The following is a 6,803-nucleotide window of genomic DNA, read 5'->3' on the forward strand; positions in this document are numbered from 1 at the left end:
ATGATGCACACGACACACCTGTCCCAACGATGTACATTTTTATGTTATGACTCAGATACAGGGTATTGGATTGGAAATTATGTCAAATGCTTTCATTATGACACAAATAATGTGAAAGGTGAACTTGTGAAGGATACCTTGAAACTTACTTGAGTGTGAATGGACCTTCCTTCGACCAAACAAATCCTCAAATCTTTTGAACATGGAGGTGCATTTTTAAGGTATACTGTAGGGTCCAAATGTTTGGAGTCCAAGTAGGCTACATTGATCAATGTAGCTGAGCCATTGAAAGTCCAAGGGAAAGGGAAAAGTGTAAAGTAGCATACCATCTTCCACAGTTTCAACCTCACTGACACCTTTGGGAACACTGAGAAGGTAAACAGCAGACTCCTCAGTAGCATCTCATAACACTCCTTAGACTACAGAGAGATTCCTTGTAAATGCCTAGGAGATGGATATAGGTATAGCAAAGAGTTAACAGTTCCATTGAAAATGTGACACTAAATGATACAGAAATGAATGATGTCTTTCATAAAAGCCGCTGATTACAACTAATAGTTTTCCTATATCTTAGTAGTCTAAAATATATTTGCCTCTAGTTGTTCATTCTAGCAACAACACAGATAACCTTAACCTTCTCTCTAATGTGGAATCATGACTGACATGTCTCCTGATAGCGTTCATGTGGTTCAAATACATCCCTCTGGGCCATAGTGCTTAGAAAAGATGTACAAAAGAAAATTTGGCGGAAGCTGAGGAAAACATCTCTTGTCTCTTATGACTGCGAGATATTGTAGTGCAGTGTTTCTCAAACTTTTTCAGACAAAGGACTAGTTAACCAATAAAAAAGAAACGCATGGACCACTTAGCTTAAAAAAAAAAAAAGATTAGACCTACTTCAACAGTATAATAGCCTACACAGTAGGCCTACTCACTGAACCACTTTGCTTATTGTGTCACAGGATTCATATGATTTAAACTACATAGACAGTGTTGCAGAACTGTTTGGATTTACATACAAGTTGGTTCAGTATGGCAAACAACTCATCTACAGTATATTACAACCGCAGCCGCAGTGGTCCCCGGACCACATTTTGATAAACACTGCTGTAGTGTAATAAATTAATATCTGTTTATTTTGTGGTATGTTGAATCTAGCACCTCAGGCTATTGCAGTCATTCTTTAGCTCACAGCTAAAGAAAAAACATAATCCTCTTAAAACATGTCAGTCCCTTTATTTCTTTGTATTCACTTGGTAACTTCGTCAGTGTCTTAATATTGGTTATATTAATAGAATGAAGGTGGAATACATCAGTGTTGTTCTTACCTCTTAAAGGTAGGAAGGTTTTATTTGGTCTATGACAACATATTCACACCCAACATAGTGATGCATGTGGAGGATTTTGATGACATTGGCTCCATTCCTCTGGCATCTCATTGTCACGATTCAGACAGACGACCAGAGGACCACAATTGCGTCACACCAGAAAGTTTATTAAACTTAAGGGAAAAGGGAAGTGGGGAGTGAGTGAAGGCTCCAGGGGTTACTGGGAATAACAGGGATACAGGGGTTCCGTCCAATGTGCTGTGTCTGTGTCCCACCCAGTGGCAGCGATGCGTCCTATGACGCCGGTGGTGGGTGGTCCGGAAGTCCTGGGGGGGGGAACACAGACACAACAGGGCGGATGAAACAAGGCAGAAGTACAGTTCAAGGGAAATCCAAATTCGTAGTAGCAAGGCAGAAAGCAGGTCTGGTTTTCTGGGGCAGAAGAGTATCCAAGATTCAGGCAGGTCCGGGGTCACAAAACAAGAGTGAGCCAGAAGCGCGAGCAAACAGGTTCCGGGTGTGAGCTTTGCAGACGATCTGACAAAGGAGAGCTGAAAGACAGGGCTTTAAATACTGGGAGAGGTTAGTGGGTAATGCAGCGCAGCTGGCAGAGTAATTAGAGCAGAGCAGAGCAGGGACAGGTGAAGCTAGTTAGGCTGAGTAGAGAGAGTGGTGAGCAGAGTGGAAGAAAATGGAAACCAATTAAGGTGGTAACCCGGTGGAGTGAGAGGGCTCATGACAGAACCCCCCCCCCAAGGGACGGCCCCAGAAGTCCCAAGAGCAACACCACGCCGGGCGGGAGGAGGGGAGCCGGAGGAGGGCTAGAACTCCTCCGAACGGTCCGAGTGAACGTCCTCATCCTCGGAGGAAGCCGGAGGGTCGTGGTCGGGAGATGGGACAGGTCCCGAGACAGGGTCAGGCACAGGACAGGAAGCCGAGCGGGCAGGACGGTCAGGGACCCCTCTGGGGCGGCCCCTACGGATTGCAGGTTGATCAGGATGCCGTTGGTGGAAGGCGGTGATGAGAGTCCGATCCACAATCCGACTAGCCGGGACCCAGGTCCTTTCCTCAGGTCCATAGCCCTCCCAGTCAATGAGGTACTGGAGACCCCTACCCCTCCGTCTGGACCGAAGCAGGCGGCGGACGGTGTAAACCAGACCACCATCGACGAGCCGTGGAGGAGGAGGAGAAGGCGCAGCAGGGACCAGCGGACTCTCATGAATGGGCTTAATCTTAGACACATGGAAAGTGGGGTGCACCCTCATGGAATTAGGCAGTTGGAGCCGGACAGCAGTTGGGCTAATCACTCTTACAATAGGGAATGGGCCAAGGAACCGAGGTGCCAGCTTTTGCGACTCCACCCTGAGTGGCAGGTTCTTCGATGACAACCACACCCTTTGACCAACATGGTAGGTGGGAGCAGGAATTCTCCGACGGTTGGCCCCGGTAGTGTAGCTGGCAACGGATCTGAGGAGTGTGGCTCGGGCTTGTGACCAGGTGCGGCGACATCGACGGGCAAAAGCAAGTGCAGATGGGCAAGTAACCTCCCCTTCCTGGCTGGCAAATAGAGGAGGCTGGTATCCATAAACACATTGGAAGGGGGACATACCGATGGCAGAGCAGGTCAGAGAATTGTGTGCGTACTCCACCCATGTCAATTGCTGCGACCAGGAGTGGGGGTTGCGTGAGGTCATGCATCGCAGTGCCTTCTCGAGCTCCTGATTTGCCCGCTCTGACTGCCCATTGGATTGGGGATGGAATCCGGAAGTCAGACTGACTGTGGCTCCCAGCAGGTGACAGAACTCCTTCCAAAAGGCGGAGGAGAATTGTGGGCCACGGTCAGAAACTACATCCCTTGGCAGTCCGTGGATCCGGAAGACGTGTTCCAGGACCACCTGGGCGGTCTCCTTGGCGGTTGGGAGCTTGGGGAGGGGAACGAAGTGTGCCATCTTGCTGAATCGGTCAACTATGGTCAGAATGACGGTCATGCCACTTGAAGGGGGCAGCCCCGTGACAAAGTCAAGGGCGATGTGAGACCAGGGACGTCTGGGCACAGGCAGGGGCTGCAGCAATCCGGCTGGGGGCTGGCAGGACGACTTGTGTTGGTTGCAGATGCGGCAGGCTTGGACGAATTCCCGTACATCCCTTCTCAGAGAGGGCCACCAGAACCTCTGGGCGAGCAGGTTGTAAGTGCGGGTGGAGCCAGGGTGACAAGCTAGGCGGGAGTCATGTCCCCACTGAATGACCTGGGACCTCAGGTTTTCGGGGACAAACAGGCGGTCAGCTGGGCAAGCGCTGGGACCTGGCTGGTTACGGAGAGCTTCCAGCACCTGTTCCTCAACAGCCCAGGTCAGAGCTGCTACGATGCAGGGACTTGGCAGAATCGACACAGGATCCTTGGAGGGGGTGTCATCCTTCTGGAATTGACGGGAGAGGGCGTCTGGCTTGGTGTTGCGTGATCCAGGCCGGTATGACAGAGTGAAATTAAACCTGGTGAAGAACAGGGCCCAGCGGGACTGCCTGGAGTTCAACCGTTTGGCCGTGCGGATGTACTCCAAGTTCTTATGATCGGTCCAAACGAGAAATGGAATGGTGGACCCCTCCAGCCAGTGACGCCACTCCTCCAAGGCAAGCTTCACAGCCAGCAGCTCTCGGTTCCCTATGTCGTAATTGCACTCAGAGGGGGACAACCGACGTGAGAAAAAGGCACAGGGATGGAGCTTCCTATCCTCCGCAGCCCACTGAGAAATCACAGCACCAACTCCCACATCCGAGGCGTCCACCTCCACAATGAATTGCCGGTCCACATCAGGCATCTGGAGGATGGGAGCGGAGGTGAACCTTACCTTGAGGGTACTGAAGGCTTTGTCGGCTGCTGGGGTCCAGGTGAAGGGTTGCTTGGTGCTGGTTAGAGCAGTGAGAGGGGCAGCAATGGTACTGTAGTTCCGGATAAACTTTCTATAGAAGTTAGCAAACCCCAGAAACTGTTGCAGCTTCTTTCTGTTCTCCGGAACTGGCCATGAAGTGACTGCTGATATTTTGGCAGGATCCATTTGGATACTTCCCTCTGCCACTATGTACCCCAGGAAGGCCACTGTCTTGACGTGAAACTCACATTTCTCTGCCTTGGCGTAGAGGGAATTCTCCAGGAGACGATGAAGGACTTGCTGGACATGGCGGGTGTGTTCAGACAGGTTTCTGGAGTAGATTAAGATGTCATCCAGGTAAACGAAGACAAACTTGTTTAACATGTCCCGCAGCACATCATTCACTAGAGCCTGGAACACAGCAGGAGCATTGGTGAGGCCAAAAGGCATAACCAGATACTCGTAGTGGCCTGTTGGTGTATTGAATGCGGTTTTCCATTCATCTCCCTCCCGGATCCGCACTAGGTGGTAAGCGTTTCTGAGATCCAACTTGGTAAAAACAGTGGCTCCCTGGAGCAACTCAAAGGCAGAGGTGAGCAGAGGCAGAGGGTAACGGTTTTTCACTGTGATGTCGTTGAGTCCCCTGTAGTCGATGCAGGGGCGAAGAGATCCGTCCTTCTTCCCCACAAAGAAGAAGCCAGCACCAGCAGGAGATGAAGATGGACGGATTAATCCTGTGGACAGAGAGTCGTTGATGTAGTCCTCCATGGACTTTCTTTCAGGAGCAGACAACGAATAAAGACGGCCCTTTGGAGGGGCTGTTCCAGGGAGGAGGTCGATGGCACAGTCGTACGGTCGGTGAGGGGGCAGAGATGTGGCTCTTGCTTTGTTAAACACTTCTCTGAGACCATGGTAACATTCTGGGACATTGGAGAGGTCAGGAGCGGAGTTAGTGGGTACTGGCCGAGGGGGTAGTGCGGCAGCAAGCAGGCAGGTTCGGTGGCAGTCCTCCCCCCACTCCCTGATCACCCCGGTCACCCAGTCGAGCTGAGGGTTGTGCCGGCGGAGCCATGGGTAACCCAGGATGAGGGGTTGGCCTGGAGAGGGGAGCAGGTGAAACTGGATAGTTTCTTGATGGTTTCCGGACAGACCCATCGAGACCGGGGCCGTGACATGAGTGACCGATCCGAGTAAGTGTCCGTCCAGTGCCCGGGCAGGAATAGGAGGTGTCAAACGGTGGTTCTCCAGTCCCAGTTGGCGTGCCAGCTTGATGTCCATTATGTTGGCTTCGGCGCCAGAATCCACCAGAGCAGCCAGGGTGTGAGTTGAGTCAGAGAGGCGGAGGTGAACTTGCAGCAGGGGTTTGCGGTCGGAGGACTGGATGGTCATTGAGCTCAACCGGACTCCCCCTATGCCCGGTGAGCTTCGGCTTTTAAAAGGGCAGGTTACCACACGATGTCCATCACCTCCACAATAGAGGCAGAGGTTTGAGGTGAAGCGGCGCTGGCGCTCTGCAGGAGTGAGAGAGGCTCGCCCAATCTCCATGGGCTCAGACTGGTCAAGCTGACTTGGGTGAGTGGCAGTAGATGACAGGAGCCCCGTCGGATCTCTCCGAATGCCGGTAGTTGGTGGACCTTGGCGCCCCCTCTCACGACGACGGGTCTGTATCCTTCTGTCGATCCGGACAGTCAGTGCGATGGCTTCATCAAGAGTGGAAGGCAGTTCATGGGAGACCAACTCGTCCTTGATATAGTCGGCCAAGCTATGGAAGAACGCGTCCACCAACGATGGTGTGTTCCAAGAACTTCGTCTTGCCAGGGTTCGGAAGTCGATGGAATGGTCTGCGACTGTACGTCTGCCTTGTCGAATACTGAACAGTTCACGAGACGCCTCTGCGGTTGGTGAATCCAGGTCAAACACCTTCAGCATCTCCTCAGCAAACAGGTTGAAGGTTGCACATGCGGGGGTTTGACGTTCGAACTCTGCTGTTCCCCAGAGTCGAGCTCGGCCCGTCAGGTGAGTGATGGCATACCCAACTTTAGCCCCTTCCGTGGCGAAGGTCCTTGGCTGCAAGGAGAACTGAAGTCGGCAGCTAGTCAGGAATGGCCGGACCTGGGTTGAATCGCCGTTGAACCGCTCGGGGTTTCCAATCTTGGGTTCCGGAGCAGCGGCTGCAATGACCGGGGCAGGTAACTCAGGGGCAGGGCTGGTGGGCAGACTGCCTGGAACTGGGCCGGTGGGCGGAGTGGCTGGGGTAAGGTTGGGGAGGAGTTGGATGATCATGGCGAGTTGTTGTTGCTGCTGCTGGAACTGCTGATGCTGTTGGTGGCCGACCTGAAGCAGGGAGGTGATGTCGCCGCTCATGCGGGCTAGCCCTCTCTCAGTGTGTTCCAGGCGTTGCATGGCGGTGGGTTGCTCAGGTTCGTCGGTTTCCATGTCGGGGGAAGTGTGCGCTGAGTCCATGATGGTCAGATCGTACTGTCACGATTCAGACAGACGACCAGAGGACCACAATTGCGTCACACCAGAAAGTTTATTAAACTTAAGGGAAAAGGGAAGTGGGGAGTGAGTGAAGGCTCCAGGGGTTACTGGGAATAACAGGGATACA

This window comes from Alosa sapidissima, chromosome 3 (assembly GCF_018492685.1).
Source record: "Alosa sapidissima isolate fAloSap1 chromosome 3, fAloSap1.pri, whole genome shotgun sequence".
In the NCBI taxonomy this organism is placed as follows: Eukaryota; Metazoa; Chordata; class Actinopteri; order Clupeiformes; family Clupeidae; genus Alosa; species Alosa sapidissima.